At 46.8% G+C, this 20,013-nt stretch overlaps 2 non-coding genes across 2 annotated transcripts; both read left to right on the top strand.

The window, feature by feature from the left end:
- The first annotated feature begins 16,552 nt into the window (after window positions 1-16,552).
- On the top strand, window positions 16,553-16,626 carry trnan-guu (transfer RNA asparagine (anticodon GUU)). Its single transcript has one exon. It is a non-coding gene; the product is annotated as a tRNA-Asn (tRNA).
- A 1,645-nt stretch (window positions 16,627-18,271) lies between these two features.
- On the top strand, window positions 18,272-18,343 carry trnae-cuc (transfer RNA glutamic acid (anticodon CUC)). Its single transcript has one exon. It is a non-coding gene; the product is annotated as a tRNA-Glu (tRNA).
- The last annotated feature ends 1,670 nt before the right edge of the window (window positions 18,344-20,013 follow it).

Raw genomic sequence — 20,013 nt, 5'->3', positions numbered from 1 at the left:
ACATTGTTACATTGAACATGCCCACCGAATTCCCTTTTGTGTCCATTGAATCTGCCTCTTTGTCGCTGCCAGACAGCGACTTACTGACCCCACTCCCTGTGCGAAAACGGTCTTCCTAATGTCACTTTTACTTCTTTTCCTGATGACCTTAATCTCTGCCAAATCGTTCTCGATCCTTTCAGGCCTGGGAGCATTTTCACTGCATTATTTCCTCTGTCTAAAACCCTCATGACGTGGAAAACTTCAATCAGATCAGCTCAGCCCTCTGTTCTCCAAAGAGAGCTGCCCCAAACTTTCCAGTCTCCCTTCATTGCTGACATTCCTCAGGACGGTACCATTCACGTTATCCTGTTCAGCGCCGTCTGCAATCACTTCACTTCCCCGCTTCCTGAAATATCACCCTCAGAATTGAGCGTAATACAGGTGGAGGATTCATTCAGACTCGGATTGCGCGGGCGAAAAATCTGCAATAGTTGTTCTCACTTTCACCACGTGTTTCCCTTCGCCGTGTTCACTGCAATGGCAGCTCTGCGCCATCCCTCATTCAGGCAGTCCGATCTTAATTCACGAAGCGACTTTAATTGACAAAATTGATCGGGCATTTTTGCTCATGTCAATTTAAGGAATAACGGTTCGCCTGGGATTTTAACCCGGGAACTCTCACATGTCTGCATATGCTCGAAGACCCAAAGCTAGAATCATATCCCAGACTAACGAGCCACCAGCCATGGGTGCAGCCAACTCCTGAAGCAGCTGAGACTTGCTCAGTACGAAATACATTGTACATTGCTCCCAGAAACGCAAGCAGCGAAGAGTTTCAAGAACATCCGCTTCTCAATCTGTCTCCCTGCTCCCCGGACGCTGCTGTTTTTCCTGTCCCCAGGGACCGGGCTCTCTCTATTGGTGGATAATTGAACCATTTTGTTTCTACTTACAAGCTGTGCTGATGGAAGGCAGAGCCCATTCACTCTTCTGCTCTCTCACACTATTACGTGAGGCAGGAGAAGTCAGTTACAGTCATGCGTAGGAAAGGGGCAACTTTGAACTTGATCCAAAGGTCTTGTTAACGGAGAGACAGAAAGATGCTGCGCTGTCGGGACAGAGAGAAATGGACACCGGAGACTCTTCCCTCAGGTAAATTGGTATGAGTGCATTTTTGTGCAGCCTGCTTGGTGTTCAGAATTTGTCTTGACACAGCAATCCTGCAGAAAGTCTTTTATTACACGGACGTTGGTTTCTTTACTTCAGGAAATGGACTAAAACAGCAAGTCATGTGTTTCAACTTCACCGGTTCATTGCCATCTGAGAGAAGAGGTTTCACACGAGATCCGGTCACAGCGACAGAGAACAGGACAAGACAACTCAGAGCTCCACAAGGGTGCCAGTGCAACTGTGTAAATTTGACTTGTATATCGATATTGAGCTCAGATACCCGAAGTTTTGGGAAGCAAACGACATCGCAAGGAAAAGAAAAGAGCAAAGCGCCGTTACAGATATTTAGACACTCAGGAAGTCGTTTGAAAGTCAAGATGCTGAACAGAGTACCATCACAATTGAAAGTCGCTCAAGGAGGCAATGAACAATAGCAGAGGATGGCTGGCCCAGCACGCTCCCGCTGCGCCACTCTGCTCCTACGCACAGCTTCGTTTTCCACAGGTCCCTTCAGCCTTTCGTCTGGCGTGTGGCATGCACGTTCGAGACTGATGTCAAAGATTTCCACTGCTGTCGTTTATAAGCTGTTGCGTAGACGTGTGGAGGCTGTGTAAATATAAACTTTTTCTAACTGCACACATTCTCTTCTGATTTCACTCTGAATAGACGCCATGCGGCCCACCTTCGCTCTGCTGGGTCGACACAGTAAGTAAACGTGGGTCTCTATTCGTATCATTCTCTTGCCTTCTCCATGTAATTCTGCACATTGTTACTTTAAACATGACCACCGGATTCCCGTTTGCGTCTAATGAATCTGCCTCTTTGTCAGTGTCAGTTAGGGATTTACTGACCCCAACCACTCCCTGTACGAAAGCATTCTTCCTAATGTCACTTTTGGTTTTTTTCCTCATGCCTTTAAAACTCTGCCGAATCGTTGCCGATCCTTTCAGGCGTGGGAACATTTTGACGACATTACTTTCTCTGTCCAGACTTCGCAAGACTTGAAAAGCTTCATTCGGGCCAGATTTCAAACTTTTGTACTCCGAAGGGAGCTGTCCCAAATTTCCAATCGACCCTTATCGCTGACATCCCTCAAACACTGCACCACTCACGTCAACCTATTCAACGCTATCTCCAACCATTTCACTTCCCTGTTTTCTGCCCCATTCGTACTTCAGGCAGCCCAACCTCGTTGAACGAAGGTGCTTTTTGAGAAAATTAATGGGGCATTTTTGCACAAATCAAGTTATGAGACGCAGCCTTTTTGGGGAGTTGAATCTAGGACCGTGCACAAGTCTGCACAGTTAAAGAATCTACCTGAGAATCATGCCCCTAGACCAACAAGCCAAACAGCGGCTATTTCCCCACCTCACACCTCTTGAGCTAGCTGAGACTTGCTAAGTGTGAAATACATTTGACATTTCTCTAAGAATTGCAAGTGACGAAGAGTTTCCAGAACAGCTGCTTCTCATTCTGTCTCCCTGCTGCTGTTTGTCCCGTCCCCAGGAACCGGGCTCCCTCCACTGTTTCGAAACTTTTCTCTGACAACCGAGTGGCCAGTGACAAGCATTGCCCTCCTCAACATAGGATACAGAGAACAGGAGACCACTCAGAGGTTGTCACCTCAACTGTGCACATTGGGCCAGTATATCATTGTGAAATATTTATGTCGAAGCTTTTTTTGGGAAGCGGATGTGAAGGCAAGGTGCAGAACAGAGCGCCGTTATACGGGAAATCTGCTCAAGGAGACGTTGAATGAATAGGAGAGAATGGTCTCTCTTTTGATCTGTTATGATCCCAATAAGCACGCGTTGTGCCATTCTCCTGCATTGCTCGGCAGTTTTTCCAGAGAAGTATTCAGTTTTTCATCTGGCGTGTGGCAGGCACGTTTGTGAATGACGTCAAAAGATCTTCTCTGCTGTCGTGTCATTTGCTGTTGCGCAGACATATCGTCGATGTGCAAAAATAAACTCTGTCTAAATTCCCACATTCTGTTTTTCGAATTACGATTTCGCTCAGAATCACTAATTTTCAAAACTCGCAATATTCAAACTTTAACAAATTGCTCATAGAAATGATTAGTGAACACCTGGAAGAAATTCTTCCAAACTTACCTGGGGAATTTCGCTTTGAGGGGTCTTGAACTTTAAGTGGAAGGAAGGGAAGTTTGCCTCGAGGCTGTTTAAGGTGGAGATGTGTTCTCCATGTAAACTGGTCGTAGTTGACCATCCCAGTGCTTCCCGATGCAGGGCTGCCCGACCCCCAGGGAGGTTTACATGTAGCAACTGGAGAGAATCCAGAGATGGAGCAGATTCTGCAAAGGTGCTCAAATACTTTCTATCTCTCTTTTAGGTATTTTTCTTGTGTATTCCCTCAGATTGGCACGCATGCAGTTTGCACCCTTGAAAATGATTGTTTTTTTCCTCATGTTCACAATGAAAAGTGGTTTCTCATCGAATTGAGCCGCATTGAAAGGATTGTCATATTGATATATATATATGCACACGTATTTAGTTTAAGATTAGATTAGATTTGAATGAAGTTTTCCTCTAAACACACCTAAGCCTATCTGGCTGCATGGGGGATTTCAGGTTTCTGTGTGCTGGGTATTATGTGATCAGCAGGCATCTGGAAAACTGCAGGAACTGTCACCGATGTTATGTTCGTTTAAGTGTACTGACAATGACCACTTATTTTGTGACTTTTTTTGCAGGAAGACGTGCCGAAAGAAATCTGAAAACAAATGATACATCAACTTCTGACAGAGCCACTTGATCCATTGGGACTTGAATATCAGCAGCCATTCCAATCAAGAAGACATGGTTGTTTTTGTTTGCTTGAGAGATTTTGCACACTGGTGAGGCAGGAAGAATACTGAGACACCGAGTGAGGGAGATTCAGTGCGCTGACTGTGAAAAGTGCTTCACACCATTTACTCAGCTTGGGGGAATCAAAGTCTCATCCCTCACGGTGGGATAGACTATGTCCCCATTCTGTTTGTAATTTCAAACCCCGACCAACACAAGGAAAGCTCCCCCAATGGGGAAACTGTGGGGAATGTGGGTACTGAGGGAAAGGATCTCCTTCCCCATCCGTGTTGGAAACTCACAGACGTATTCCCAGCGAGGAGAGGCCATTCACCTGCTCAGTGTGCAGGAAGGGCTTCAGTCGGATCAGCCATCTGGAGACGCACGAGTGGGTCCACAAGTGAGAGAAGCCATTCACGTGCCCCATGTACGGAAGGGGGTTCACTCATTCAGCTGCACTGCTGACCCACCAGTGGGCCCACACCGGAGAGAGGCCATTCACCTGCTGTCAGTGCCGGAAGGGCTTCACCTGCTCCGCCCACCTGTGGAGGCACCAGCGCGTTCACGTGCCATCGCAGGAGGGATGGAAGGAGCGATGGCCGAGCGCCGCGAACAACCCAGCTCTGGGGACTCTCAGGTTCGAATCCCGTCGCGGTAGATGGCAGAATTGGGATTCGGTCAGTAATCTGGACTTCAGAATCTAAGGATGAAACCGTTTTTGGAGGGCAAAAACCCACCTGATTCACTCATGTCCTTTTCAGTGATGGAAACTGCTGTTGCGGGAAAGGATTCACTCAGTCGTCCCAGCTGCATGCTTTACCCGGCTGTACGAAGGATCCAGTTACAAAGGGACAGCTCAACTGACCAATAATAAAGGAAGTGTGGTGGGGGAGTGGGGGTGAGCGTGTGCACTTTGAGCTTGAGGTGCTTTTTTTTTAAAAGAAAAGCTACTTATTGTACGCCTTGTGATGTGGAGATCTGAAGCTGCAACAAAGTTGGGTCGCAGTAAAGGTTACCTGAACTTACCGTCAGGCTTAAACTCTCATTGAAAGCTGGGAAATCCAACAGCTTCTCATTTCTTTCAGCCACCAGCACCGAGTTTCCAATGTCGTGTCTCAGAAGGAACAGTGAATGAGTAGATGGTATTGTTCGAAATTGTAAAATTTTCAGGACTACAGGTTTATTGTTTCATTGGCATTGCAAAGTTTACTGGCAACAGTGGGAGGTGTGGGCTGTATTCACTGGAAACAAAGTTTTAAAATGACACAAACACCAGGGTATAGCCCAACAGGTTTATTTGGAAGCACTAGGTTTTGGAGCGCTGTTCCTTCATCAGGTAGCTGTTGAGTAGAATGGTAAGACACAGAATATATAGCAAAAGATTATAGTGTCATGCAACATAAATGATACATTGAAGAAACCTGTTAAGTCTTTCATCTTTTAAAATGGGTTGCAGATTTCGGTTCATTAATCTGTAAATCCCAGAACTTCTTTTTAGTAACATTCTCCAGGTAACTTAATGTTTTATAAAGGGAGGTGACACCTGAGTTCAGATAACGCAGCAGTCGTTCTGTATCCCAGTCTTGCGTCAGACTATTTCTATTTCCAAACATGTAATCCTGCAAATGCAATTCACCCCAAAGACTTCTATGTGTGAGTGCATTCACGAGACAGAGCGTCTGTGTGTATGTGTCTGTGCATGCTGGTTAAAGTGTGCATGTGGTGGAGTATAATTGTGTGAGAAGGTGTGTGCATGGATGTGAGTGTGAGGAGTTTATCAATGTGTGTCTGAGAGCGAGCCTGTCGATCAGAAAGGGTCTGCACGACTGTGTGAGTACTTGTGTGTGTGTGTGTGTGTGTGTGAGAGAGAGAGAGAGAGACAGAGAGAGAGTTAGGGTTTGTGTGCATTGTGTACCTGGGTTTCCTGCAGTGAGACATGAATCCAAGGTTTCAGCTGAGGTCATTCTCGTGTGTTCCAAACTTGTTATCAGCCTCTGCTCGGCCACTTGAAATGATTAAGCAGTTAAGCAGTTTCACAACACACACTGAAGAGGGCAAGGTGAAGGGCTTATATCTGAAACGTTGATTCTCCTGCTCCTTGGATGCTGCCTAACCTGCTGTGCTTTTTCAACACCACACTCTCGACTCTAATCTCCATTATCTTCAGTTCTCACTTTCTCCTCAGGGGCGAGGTGGAATTTCTCTTTTATTCACTCATTCACTGTTACAGCCTGTCCTTGGTTGTGGCCCAACTGTGCATCCTGAAGAAGGGTTTATGCCCGAAACGTCGATTCTCCTGTTCCTTGGATGCTTCCTGACCTGCTGCGCTTTTCCAGCAACACATTTTCAGCTCTGATCTCCAGCATATGCAGTCCTCACTTTCTCCTCAGAGAATCGGGCCCCTCAAACATCAGAAAGGCGGCCTTTGTGTGGAGCCACAGAAAATGGGGGAGACACTAAATGAATATTTTGCATCAGTATTTACTGTGGAAAAGGATATCGAAGGTATAGACTAAAGGGATATAGATGGTGACACCTTGCAACATGTCCATATTACAGAGGAAGAAGTGCTCGATGTCTTGAAACGGTTAAAGATGGATAAATCCCCAGGACCTGATCAGATGTAACCAAGACCTCTGTGGAAAGCTAGAGAAGTGATTGCTGGGCCTCTTGCTGAGTTATTTGTATCATCGATAGTCACAGGTGAGGTGCCGGAAGACTGGAGGTTGTCAAATGTGGTGCCACTGTTTAAGAACGGCGGTAAAGACAGTCCAGGAAACTATAGATCGTTGAGCCTGACCACGGTGGTGGCCAAGTTGTTGGAGGGAATCCAGAGGGGCAGGATGTACATGTATTTGGAAATTCAAGGACTGATTCGGGACAGTCAACATGGCTTTGTGCATAGGAACCCATGTCTCAGAAACTTGATTGAGTTTTTTGAAGAAGTGACAAAGAAGACTGATGAGGGCAGAGCAGTAGATGTGATCTATATGGACTTCAGTAAGGCGTTCGACAAGGTTCCCCATGGGAGATTGATTAGCAAGGTTAGATCTCAGGGAGAACTAGTCATTTGGATACAGAACTGGCTCAAAGGTAGAAGGCAGAGGGTGGTGGTGGAGGGCTGTTTTTCTGGCTGGAGGCCTGTGACCAGTGGAGTGCCACAAGGATCAGTGCTGGGCCCTCTACTTTTTGTCATTTACATAAATGATTTGGATGCGACCATAAAAGGTACTGTTAGTAATTCTTCAGATGACACCAAAATTGGAGGTGCGGTGGACAGCAAAGAGGGTTACCTCAGATTACAACAGGATCTGGACCAGATGGGCCAAGGAGCTGAGAAGTGGCAGATGGAGTTTAATTCAGATAAATGTGAGGTGCTGCATTTTGGGAAAGCAAATCTTAGCAGGACTTATACAATTAATCGTAAGTTCCTCGGGAGTGTTACTGAACAAAGAGACCTTGGAGTGCGGGTTCATAGCTCCTTAAAATTGGAGTCGCAGGTAGATAGGATAGTGAAGAAGGCATTTGGTATGCTTTCCTCTATTGGTCAGTGTATTGAGTACAGCATTTGGGCGGTCATGTTTTGGCTGTTCAGGACATTGGTTAGGCCAATGTTGGAATATTGCGTGCAATTCTGGTCTCCTTCCTATCGGAAAGATGTTGTGAAACTTGAAAGGGTTCAGAAAGGATTTCCAAGGATGTTGCCAGGGTTGGAGGATCTGAGCTAGAGGGAGAGGTTGAACAGGCTGGGGCTGTTTTCCCTGGCGCATCAGAGGCTGAGGGGTGACCTTATAGAGGTTTACAAAATTATGAGGGGCATGGATAGAATAAATAGGCAAAGGTTTATCTCTGGGATCAGGGAGTCCAGAACTAGAGGGCATAGGTTTAGGGTGAGAGGGGAAAGATAGAAATGAGACCGAAGGAGCAACTGAATCACGCAGAAGGTGATACGTGTATGGAATGAGCTGCCAGAGGAAACGGTGGAGGCTGGTACAATTGCCACATTTAAGAGGCTTTTGGATGGCTATATGAATAGGAAGGGCTTGAAGGATGTGGGCTGGGTGCTGGCAGGTGGGACTAGATTGGGTTGTGATATCTGGTCGGCATGGATGGGTTAGACTAAAGGGTCTGTTTCCATGCTGGACATCTCTTGATTTTGTCTGGCACCTCTACTTTTTTACATCTATTCCCCAGGTTGGAGGAAGTCCAAAACTAGAGGTGTTTAGGCTGAGAGGGAAAAGGATTAAAAGGGACCAAACGGGGTAACTATTTCACGCAGAGCGTGACATGTGCTTGGAAAGAGCTGCCAGATGCAGTGGTCGAGGCTGGTAGAATTACAACATTTAAAAGGCATCTGGATGGAGGTATGAATACGAAGGGCTGAGAGAGATATGGGCCAAATGCTGGCAAATGGATCACGAGGTTAATTTAGGAAATGTTGTCGGCGTGGACCGAAAAGTTTGTTTCTGTTCTCTGCAACTCTATGACTGTATTTCTACATATTCTGAACCAATTTCACAAGACTAGGAATAGGCCAGTCCAAGTTTACCGGCTGTCCTCAATTGTGGCCTAACTGCGAAGATTTCAATGCAAGTTTCAGAAAGATGTCTGCAGCTTTTTTTAAACATTTGAATGTACTTTCAGACATTACTGATGTTTCTGAATACAACATTTTAGCTATTCTCAATGTTAAAGGTCAGCCATTTCTCACCCTTCCCTTCCCCACCCCCACCCCAGGTCGTCATCACCATCCATTCTCTCTCTATCATTAGAAGGGTTTGATACAGCGATCAAAGAGGGCTCGAGGAACGAGAAAGGACGGGGGGAGGGTACTCAGAGTGAGATTTGACCGGGGGCGCAGAGACTGGGGGAAGAGAAAGAGAGAAAATGGGTAGGAGAGCAGAGCATCACGGGTAGAGAATGTATGGGGGTACACAGGGAGGGAGCAGACAGAGAGAATGTGGCGAAGAGGATTGGGGAGGAGAGAGAGAATACGGAGTTGCAAAGTGTGAAGTGAAAGAAATTGGTTGCAGAGTGTGGGGAGAGAGAATGGACGGGGCAGTGGGTGGGGAGAGAATGGACGGGGGCCTGTGTTGGGGAGAGAATGGACGGGGGCAATGGGTGGGGAGAGAATTCATGGGGTAGTGGATGGGGAGAGATTGGACAGGGAGCAGTGGATCAGGACAGAATGGAGACGGGGCAGGGGGTGGAGAGAGAATGGACAGGGGTCAATGGGTGGGGAGTTAATGGACGGGGATAGTGGGTGGGGAGAGAATGGATGGGGGAATTGGGTAGGGAGAGAATGGACCGTGCAGTGGGTGGGGAGAGAATGGACGGGGAAGTGGGTAGGGAGAGAATGGACGGGGCGGTGTGTGGGGAGGGAATGGACGGGGCAGTAGGTGGGGAGAGAATGGATGGGGTCAATGGGTGGGGAGAGATTGGACGGGGAGCAGTGGGTGGGGAGAGAATGGACGGGCGGCAGTGGGTGGGGAGAGAATAGACGGGGCAAAGGTTGGGGTGAGAATGGACGGGGTAGAGGGTGGAGAAAGAGAGCAACAATGAATGGCAGGAGAAGGTGGGGGAGAGAAGGAATGGATGGGGGCAGCGTGTGGGAGGTGAGAGAAAATGAGTGTAAGGGAAGGGACTGGATTGGGGAAGGCAGAGGGTGGAGCGATAAAGGGAATGGATGGGGACAGAGGGTGGATGAGGGACTGGACAAAGGGCAGAGAGTGCAGAGATAGAATGGACGGGGTGGGGAGAGTGGCATGTGTAGGACAGAGAGAGAAGGGACTGGTAGTTGAGGGTAGAGAGAGAGAATGGACAGGGGATGCTATGGGGATGATTGGATGGGGAGGTGAAAATGCATCCCACCCACTCCCAGCATCCCCTTCTCTGCACATGTGCAGTGCAGACTTTTCTGAATGACACGAGAGACGAGTCTGGAACACTGTGTGAGTGCAGTCACCCTCACATCCTGGCATCAGCAAACCACTGCCTTTCTGTTTTAAAAACTAAATAAAGATGTGGGCGATATACTAAGGATGGCGAGATGTGGCTGAGAAACTGAACAGAGGGTCAGCACTTTCAGGAGAGGGGAGCTGGGCAAAGGCAGGAGGATGGAAGGATGAATTTGGGTTGGAATACATTGAAAGTCTAAGGAATTGAGAGACAGAGATTTCGGGTAGAAGAAAGAGAAGGCTGTTCTGTGCAAACCAAACTTCTCTCATCCTATTTTCTGCCCTGCACTGACAGCAGTGATCTGTTTTCTCAAGTTATTAGCAGAGGAGGATTTGTTGTTCAGGCATGGACAAGAAATTTAGTCAGGGCCTGAATATCAGCAGTGTTTGAGTCCAGGAGGGGAAATGTTTGTCTACAGGAAATGATTTCAAATATCAACATGCATTGAGAATCCCCGTGAATACACGCAGCCTGCGTGGGAGTATTTAAGGGTTTTAATTGCGGAGAGAACTTCAATTTTTCAGCGAAATGTGGACCAGTGTTCTCGCTACAGACGAGCCCTTCATTGGATCGTTAAATCTGCCGAGATACAACGACCCCTGCCCCGTGGAAACTCTGTGGAAGCAAATTGAATTCCTCAAACTGATTGGAGTGTCACCAGGATTGGGGAGAAGCCAATCGATTGCCGAGAGCTGGAGAGGGGATTCCTCGCGGCGCCAGGGACCTGGGTTCAATCCCACCCTCACAGTGACTGTGTGCATTTTGCACTTTCCTACCCCTCCCCCACCCCCTGTCCGCGTCCGTTTCCTCTGGGCGCTCGGGTTTTCTCCCATGTTCCAAAGATGTGCAGGCTCGAGTGGATTGGGCGTTCTAAATTCAGGGATTAGCTGTGGGGTTATCAGGTGGGTTGGGGGGTGGGGGTATGTTCTTCGGAGGGCAGTGTGGACTTGGTGGGCCAAACGGCCTGTTTCCACAGTGAATCCCCCAACGTGTCTGCAGACTGGTTTCCAGCTCCATCTCTCTGTGCCGAAGGTCCTTCAGTATGTGTATTCCTTCGTTTCCAGCACCCAGAACGTCCAAACTTCTGCAAATCGAAAGACAAGTCCCACCCTGCCCTCTGCAATGTGTGTTGTGTAACTGCTAAATCATTTCTAGTGGCCCAGCAGAGTCTGATAGCCAAGTTCGGAAACCAGGAGGATGGCCTCAATCGCGACCTTGGGTTCATGTCACATGACAGGTAACTCCACTTCACTGTTACGCTCTCTCTCTCTCTCTCACTCACACACACTCTTACATACTCACTCGCTCGTGCAGAGCCTTTCCGATAGACATGCTCTCTCTCAGACACACACTAATACGCCCCCCCACTCACACCCACGCATACATCTTCGCACATGATGACACTCCATCACACACACACTTTACCCAGCATCCTCACGCACATACACACTCTCTCTCTCATTCATGCACTCACACATTTGGGGTGAATTTGCATTTGCAGGATTATATATTTGGAAATAGAACCAGTCTGACTCAAGATTGGGATGCAGACAGACTCTCACCTCACAGCTTTCATGCGTTGTTTGATGTGAGGTGTTACCTCCTTTTATAAAACATCAATTTCCTGGAGAACGTGACTTAAAAGAAGTTCTGGAATGTACATATTAATGAATGAAATCTGCAGCCCATTTTAAAAGATGAAAGATTTAACAACAATCTAGGTTTTTTCAATAAGTCACTGATGTTGCATGACAGTCTAATGTTTTTGCGATATATTCTGTGTCTTGTGATTCTACACCACAGCTACCTGAAGAAGGAGCAGCACTTCGAAACCTAGTGCTTCCAAGTAAGCCTGTTAGAATATACCCTGGTGTTTGTGAGATTTTAAAACTTTGTTTCCAGTGAATACAACCCACACCTCCCACTGTTGCCAGTAAACTTTGCAATTCCAATGAAACAATGAACCAGAAGTCCTGAAAAAGTATACTATTTGTCACAATATTAGCTACTCATTCACTGGTCCTTCTGAGACATGACATTAGTGCTGGAGGCTGAAAGAAATGAGCAGCTTTAAAACAAAAACCTGTTGGACCTCACAGAGTCTAAGCCGGGCGGTAAGTTCAGGTAACCTTTACTACGACCCTATTTTGTTCCAGCTTCAGATTTCCCCAGGACAAAGACATACAAAAAGTAGTTTTTAAAGAAAACACTTCCAGGTCAAAGTGCACCCAGTCCCCCCACCCCACTTTCTTTGTTGGTCAGCTGAGTTGTCCTTTGTAACTGGATCCCTGGTACAGCCAGGTAAAACATGCAGCTGGGATGACTGAGTGAACCCTTTCTCGCAATGGCAGTTTCCTTCACTAAAAAGGACATGAGCGAATCAGATGGTGTTTTTCCTCCTAAAAGTGGTTTCATCCTTAGATTATGAAGTCCAGATTACTGACCGAACTCCAATTCTGCAATCTACCGCAGAGGGATTCGAAACTGGGACGCCCCATTGCTGGGTTGATCAGAGCACTTGGCCATCGCTCCTTCAAACCCCTTGAGCTGTCACGTGAACTCGATGGTGCCTCCTCAGGTGGGAGGAGCAGGTGAAGCCCTTTTGGAACTTACAGCAGGTGAATGGCCTCTCTCCAGTGTGGACCCACTGGTGGGTCAGCAGTGCAGCTGACTGAGTGAACTCTCCCCTGCACATGGGGCACGTGAATGGCTTCTCTCTGTCTGAACCCCTTCCTGCACACTGAGCAGGAGAACGGCCTCACCCTGTTGTGAATGCGTCTGTGGGTTTCCAGCACGGATGGGGAAGAGAATCCTTTCCCACAGTCCCCACATTTCCACGGTCTCCCCATTGGCTGGAGCTTTCCTTGTGTTGCTCTGGGTTTGAAATTACAAACAGAGCGGGGACGTTGTCTTTCCCACCGCGAGGGGTGTGATTTTAATTCCCCAATCTGAGTAAATGGTTTGAAGCACTTTTCACAGTCAGCGCACTGAATCTCCCTCACTCGGTATCTCAGTATTCTCCCTGCCACACCAGTGTCCAAAGTCTCTCAAGCAGACAAAAGCAAACATTTCTTCAGGACCATGGGGGCAATGGATGACGTATCTGACTCCACCTACTTGTTTCAACTGCAGCTCACAGCTTCTTCACACATCCCAATTAATCTTTCTCATTGTCATGAAACCGGCGTATGGGTACAATTCCTAATCTGCAGGAATGAGAATCTTTTCACTGTCTCGCGTCGGTAAATGTCCCTGAGAACATCAGAGTCAAGTCACAGCGCTGTCAGAGGAGGGGAAAGAGACTCACACGCTGCTCATGTGATTTGATACAATTCCCTGTTCCCGACTTTACCAGCGTGTTGCTCAGAATGGAGGGTTTGAATTAAGAAGAAGCTGGGACACTTTTCCAATGGAGCCGAGGAAGTTGACAGAAAACTTTAGAGATTTTTAAAATCAGGAGGGGTATAGATAAGGTGTCATTTCCAGGAGGCTCAGAATATTTTATTGCTCCAGAAGGTGTAAAAGGGGATCAAAGCTTCAGAAGAAATCGAGCAGAGCTGAGAACAGACAACATTTAACTCTGTGGGAAGAGGGAGATCAGAGGACAGAGAAATCAGGACCTGAAATCCGAGCTGACACCAGACTACCATGCTATCAGTGCTTTGAATAGCAGTGCCCCCCCTCTACCGTTACTGAGCTCCTCACTCGACTTGAATGCCATGTATCCCTTCGATATTCCGGATCCAATCCTTGTCATTCTGAATCCACATGTCTGTAAGGAGTCTCAGATCATAATTATTCTCTTCAATGTGTGCAGTCAATTAATTCACTTTTGTTACAATGCAGCACAGATTCCAAACTGAGCTTTTAGTTTTATTTTTTGTGATGGTTTGAATCCAGTTTTGATTGCTCGTACATTTATTCTCCTTGTCCCTTTCTATCAGTCTCTGGTATTTGGTTTCCAAATCACTACATTGCTCTCTGGCCTTGATTTGGATTGGCTGTGCTAAATTGCCCAGTATCCAGGGATGTGCAGGTTAGGTGGGTTAGCCATGGGAAACGCAGGGTTATAGTTTCAAAGTAATAGAGGGAGTAGGCCATTTGGACCATCGACCCTGTTCCGCCATTCATTAAAATCATGGCGGATCGATCAATCGTCTCAGCTCCTCCTAATTGCATTATCCCAACTTCCCTTAATTCCCTTACCACGCAGAAAACCCATCCAACAGTGTCTTAATGAAGCTGCCTCTACTGCTTCCTTGAGCACAGAATTCCACTAATTGACCATTAACCACATAGGTCCTGCCCTGAGTTGCCTCATCAAAATACAACAGCTCATATTTGTCTAAATTAAACTCCATCCACTACTCCTTGGCCCATCGGCTCATCTGATCAATTATAATTTATATTAAACTTTCTTTCCTACCTTATTCCCTAAAAGCTGAAAATCTCCATTCCACACTCTCACTCTCCATTCTCACTTTGTTGAATCTAATCACGGATGTCCTCATACTGAAGGGTTTGGTTCATGCTGATTAACAGGCCCACATTCAAGAGAGATCTAACTGAAACATACAGAACATTGAACGGCCTGGACAGAGTGGATATTGGGAAGATGTTTTCATTGGGAGGAGAGACTAACACCCATGGGCATAGCCTCAGCATAAAGGGAGAATGGAGATTAGGAGAAATCTCTTTAGCCAGAGAGTGGTGAATCTATGGAATTCATTGTCACAGAAAACTGTGGAGGCCAGGTCACTGAGTATGTTGAACATTGAGATAGAGATGTACAGCACAGAAACAGACTGTTTGGTCCAACTTGTCCATGCCGACCAACTATCCCAACCCAATCTTGTCCCACCTCACAGCACACGGCCCCATATCCCTCCAAACCCTTCCTATTCATATACCTACCCAAATGCATTTTAAATGTTGCAATCGTACTAGCCTTCAACACTTCCTCTGGCAGTTCATTCAGCGAAACCGATGCCCTCTCGTTCTGGACTCACCCACCCCAGGGAAAAGACTTTGTCTATTTATCCTATCCATGCCCCTCATGATTTTATACACGTACAGTTATGACGTTTAAAAGACATTTGGATAAGTACATGAATACGAAAGGTTGGAAGGTTTATGGGCCAAACACTGTTAGGTGCGACGAGTTTAGTTTGAGAACATACTCAGCATGTTCTAGTTGGATGAAGGGCCTGTTGAGTGTTGTCTGACTCTGTGACTGACCTGTACTGGTCTGAAAACCATTTTCTTCCCTCCCCCCATAACCATCCACTACTTTGTTGTTCAAAACTCAGATGAACTTAGCCTTGAATATGTTCAATGACCCCACTTCTGAACTCAATTCCTCTTCATAATATACCACTTGCCTTGCTCATTGCCTGCTGCATCTGCCCGACAACTGGCATTGACTGGGGTGGAGGGACTCTGAGACCCCTTAGGACATCCATACATCATTCCTGATGAAGTGCTTGTGCTGAAACGTTCACTGTCCTGCTCCTCAGATGCTGCCTGACCTGTTGTGCTTTTCCAGTGCCGCATTTTTCGACTTTCACCTCTAGTCCTCACTTTCTCCACATTCCAATATATCACCATTTAAACAATGCACTGCTTTTTTTTAAACAGCAAAGGCTATAATTTCACATTGCGGCACTGCACTTGCCACGTGTTTGTCAATTGAGACACAGACCTGGACCAACTTCGGGAAGAGGCAAAAGACTGAGTTCTGAACAAAAACCGTAGCACCACTCAAAACGTCGGCTCTGTTTACCTTTCCACAGATGCTGCTCGACCTGTTGGCTTTCTGCAGTATTCGCTGTGTTTGTTCGACACAAATGCTGCTTTCCATTAAAGAACTTCAATCCCTGCCCGCTGGTAACTGACCCTAGTCAGTGGCAAAAGGGTCTCCTGATCATTAACCTGCCCATTCACACCACGTCTTCTCCCATCATTGCTAACAGCCCCTGGAAATCTCCAGTTAACATTCTTTGCTCCAAAGAGAACATTCCCAAACTTGGGAATGTCTCCACAAAATGGAAATTGCTCATCCCTGGACATGATGCAAATGTTACAATGTGGAAGAGGTTTTGGCAAAATATTGTCAGTCAGCAGGTGGAAAAATGTTCCGGAAGTAAAACACAAATCCCAGTCTCCAGCTTTGTGAATCTTTAGAAACTCTTTGGGAAGTAGAATTAGAGGAGAATGAAGGATGATCTGACGGACTGAGCAGAGACAGTCCACACACCGTCCCCTTGTTTCAGAGGCTGATTGACTCTGATATTCTCGGGACATGAACTGATCCGAGACATTGAAAGAATTCTCTGCACATCAGGAATTCAAGCCCATTCTCGGCTCGGGGCCTATGAGAAAATTCGGGAAGAGGCAAAACACTGAAAGGCTCGGAGGGCGATGGCCCCAATGTTGGAGAACTCGTTCCTCGTGACATGGATGTTGCTGCAGATGGTGGGATCAGGCTGTCCCCATGTCTCCATAATTAATGTCCAAGCCTTTATTATGAAAAAGTAAAACTGATAGAAGACAATGGTATTTTTGGGCGGGGCGGGTTGAATTATGAATTGAATAGTAGGTTCCTCAAAGACACTGTGCAAGTGTTATTGGGACTTGTCTCTGTGGTGCAATTGGTCAGCGCGTTCGGCTGTTAACCGAAAGGTTGGTGGTTTGAGACCACCCAGGGACAGAGTGCTTCTTGTTCTCGCTCCTAACGCTTTTTTGGCTGCGAAAGTGCACGTTTTTAATGGTTTCAGGAAAATGTTTCCCAAACGAGAATCTTTTCCACTGAGGCAGTACAAAGGGGTTTCTGAATTGATTGAATTTCTATCGTAATGGACTGCGGATGCTGAGAATCCGAGACAGAAAGCGAAACTGCTGGAAAAACTCAGCAGGTTTGGCTGTACCTGGATGAGGAAAAAAACGAGTTCTGAATTGTTGTCTCTGATTCTCCTTCCACAGATGCTGCCTGACCTGCTGAGTTGCTCCTGCAATTTCTGTTTTATGTTTTTAACTGAACGTCCATTTCATCTTTCGGGATGAAACACCCAGACTCGCTATTTGCAGATATTTAACCCTTTCGAAACCTGTGAAGTGATTGGATTCAAACAAACTCAGCAATGATTTACTCTTTCGCAGCTCCACAGGCAGAGAGACCTGGGAAATGAAGCTGTCAGTGTGGTTCTGTATTGATGGGCCGAGTGGTGAATACGATGGACATGAAATCCATTGCGGTTTCCCCACGCAGGTGTGAACCCTGCCGACTACAGTTGAGAAATGTCGTCAGAAAGAAAGGGAGATTGCTCCAAGGTTTTTTTTTAAAGATGCAAATCAGTGGAGAGGTTGAAGTATTTCAATCACATTGGCACTGGTCGGGAATCTGTAGCCCACTGCCTGTCAGGGTGGAACAAGCAGATACCCACAGAGCTGCTATTGAGGCGATGAGCCAAGAGTTTGGAAATGAGACGAGAACAGTGAGGGGCGTGAAGTCATGATCGAAGTTATGCAGGCACCTGAGGACAAAGGTGTTTTATTTGCCAGTGAAAGATACTGCTTCACAAAGTTGGGACGATGGAAGGGAAGCAGTGACGGTGATTATCTTTGGCTGTTCCTCTTGTGAATGTTCCCATTGCTGCGCATGTCCGTGTTAACATCAGAACTCTGCAGCATGGGGGCGCCAGATCCGCAGAATGCCAGGTGCGCAATGGATGACGCATCTGACTCCACCTACCTGTTTGAAATGCAGCTCACAGCTTCTTCACTCATCCCAATTAATCTTTCTCATTGTCCTGAAGCCGGCACACGGTTTGAATTCCCGATCTGCGGGAATGAGAATCCTTTCACTGTCTCGCGTCAGTAACTGTCCCTGAGAACATCTGAGTCAAGTCACAGCGCTGTCAGAGGAGGGGAAGCTGAAATAGCCCCACACGCTGCTCAGGGGCACATTTCACTTTCCCCAACTCACCGCCCCAACCACTGCGGCTCTTGGGAGTGGAAAGGGAACAAACACCAAAACCAAGTCTCAGCTTTGTAAGTCTTCAGGAAATAAGAAAACTGTACATCCCTTCGGGTCTTCCATCCTGGGCAGACAGCGTTGATTTTAAATGGCTGTCCAGTCAGTGCCGATTCGTTTTGGCTGAAAAAATCTTCCTTATCTAATCCCAGCATTTCTTGCCACAGAGACCTGTGTGGCAGAGTTCATGTATCGGGAGCAATTGATATAAGAAATGACATTGATGGATGCACAGGTGAAAGCCTTCGAACAACCGTGGCCCGGATTCGATTTCGGGGCAGGAAAGAAATTTTAAGTCGAGCTGTCAGCGTCTAAGCGCATCTCCCTGGTGGTCTAGTGGTTAGGATTCGGCGCTCTCACCGCCGCGGCCCGGGTTCGATTCCCGGTCAGGGAAGCTCTTTTCAGGGCGTTGGAAAGTTGTCCGTTCTTCTCAAATGAGCTGCCCAGTGATTTATTGATCTTCGTAATTCCTGGGTGCTGCAGTGTGTCGTGGCTCGTTGAAATATTGACCTGATTCAGTTTTGTTTTTATGTGTAGGGATGATTACTTCTGTAGTTAAGTTCTTGGTTCGCGTGCGTTGTTTTCCTGTAAACGCTGTTTTGAATTTACCATTGACTGTTCGCTCTACTGTGACATCTCGAAATGGCACTTTGTTGTTGTTCTCCTCTTTTGTGAATTTTATTCCAGTAAGGAGATTGTTGATGGTGTTGTAGGTTTCCTCTGTTTCATTTTTTGATGACATAAGTGTTTCATGGGTCTTTCGTTGATTTGTTTGTCGGGCTTGTGATTGAATATAAAGTGGGTGGTAAGGCGCAGTTCCACGAGGTTGACAGTGCTATCTTTGCTGATGAAGTTGGTGCTGTGTTTTTGTCTTTAGTTCTTCCAGGAGTATCTTCAGTTTTCTTTGGTCACGTTGATGTTAGTGGATGTGAACAGGGCTGTTATGTCAAAGGACAACATTATTCCATCCTCTTCTATCTTCGTGTCTTTGGTGTTCAGGAATTCTTGGATGGAGTAAATGGAGTGGCATGAATCTTCGACTTGGTGTTTTAGTCCTCAGTGGAGGCCTTTGACTAGTCTGTATATTGGTGCTCCAAGTAGTGAGACTATGGCCTGAGTGGGGCTCCGAGTTTGAAAAACAGGAGAACAACACTAAACTGCCATTCTTAGATGTCACAGTAGAGCGAACAGTCATTGGTTAACTTCAAACTAGCATCTACAGAAAAACAACACACACAAACCAAATACTTAACCACAGAAGCAATCATCCCAACACCCACAAACGAAGCTGCATCAGGACATTATTTCAACGAGCCACTACACACTGCAGCACAGAGAAACTACGAAGAGCACAAGAGAAATACGTATATAGTGTATTTAAGGAGAACGCGTCCCCAATAAACCCATTCCGCCGATTTCTCAGTGATGCTTCCAAGCTCACTCTCAAAAATTCGGTTTTTCCTCCATTCTTTCCTGTTTGGTTTTTGTGGGTTTTGAAAGCTTTCCCAATCCTCTGACTGAGTATTGGAGTTGGGAAGTTATGTTGTGGCTGTACAGGACATTGGTGAGACCACTTTTAGAATATTGTGTGCAATTCTGGTCTCCCTCCTATCAGAAAGATATTGTGAAATTTGAAAGGGTTCTGAAGCAGCAATGGGCCCACAGAGGGGAAGAGGCCATTCTGCTGCCCTCAGTGTGGGAAGGCCTTCAGTGATTCCTCTGCCCTGCTGACGCACCAGTTGGTCCACACAGGGGAAGGCTGTTCTCCGGCCCCAAGTGTGAGATGGCCTTCAGCAGGTGTTCCCACCTGCTGAGTCGCCAGTGGGTCTACACTGAGAGGCCGTTCTTGTGCCCCGAGTGCAGGAGGGGAATTGCTCTTTCCTCCGACCTACTGGCCCATTGGTGTGTCCAAATGGTGGAGAGGTCGTTCAGTTGCCCTATGTTCAGGAAGGCCTTTAGCAATTCCTCTGCCCTGCTGAGGCACCAGTCTATCCACACCGGGGAGAAGCCGTTCTCCTGCCCCGAATGTGGGAAGGTCATTACCTGCTCCTCCACAGTGCTGAA

This window comes from Chiloscyllium punctatum, chromosome 36 (assembly GCF_047496795.1).
Source record: "Chiloscyllium punctatum isolate Juve2018m chromosome 36, sChiPun1.3, whole genome shotgun sequence".
Lineage (NCBI taxonomy): Eukaryota > Metazoa > Chordata > Chondrichthyes > Orectolobiformes > Hemiscylliidae > Chiloscyllium > Chiloscyllium punctatum.
The sequence above is the reverse complement of the archived record's forward strand: the minus strand, read 5'-3'. Positions and strand labels throughout refer to the sequence as shown.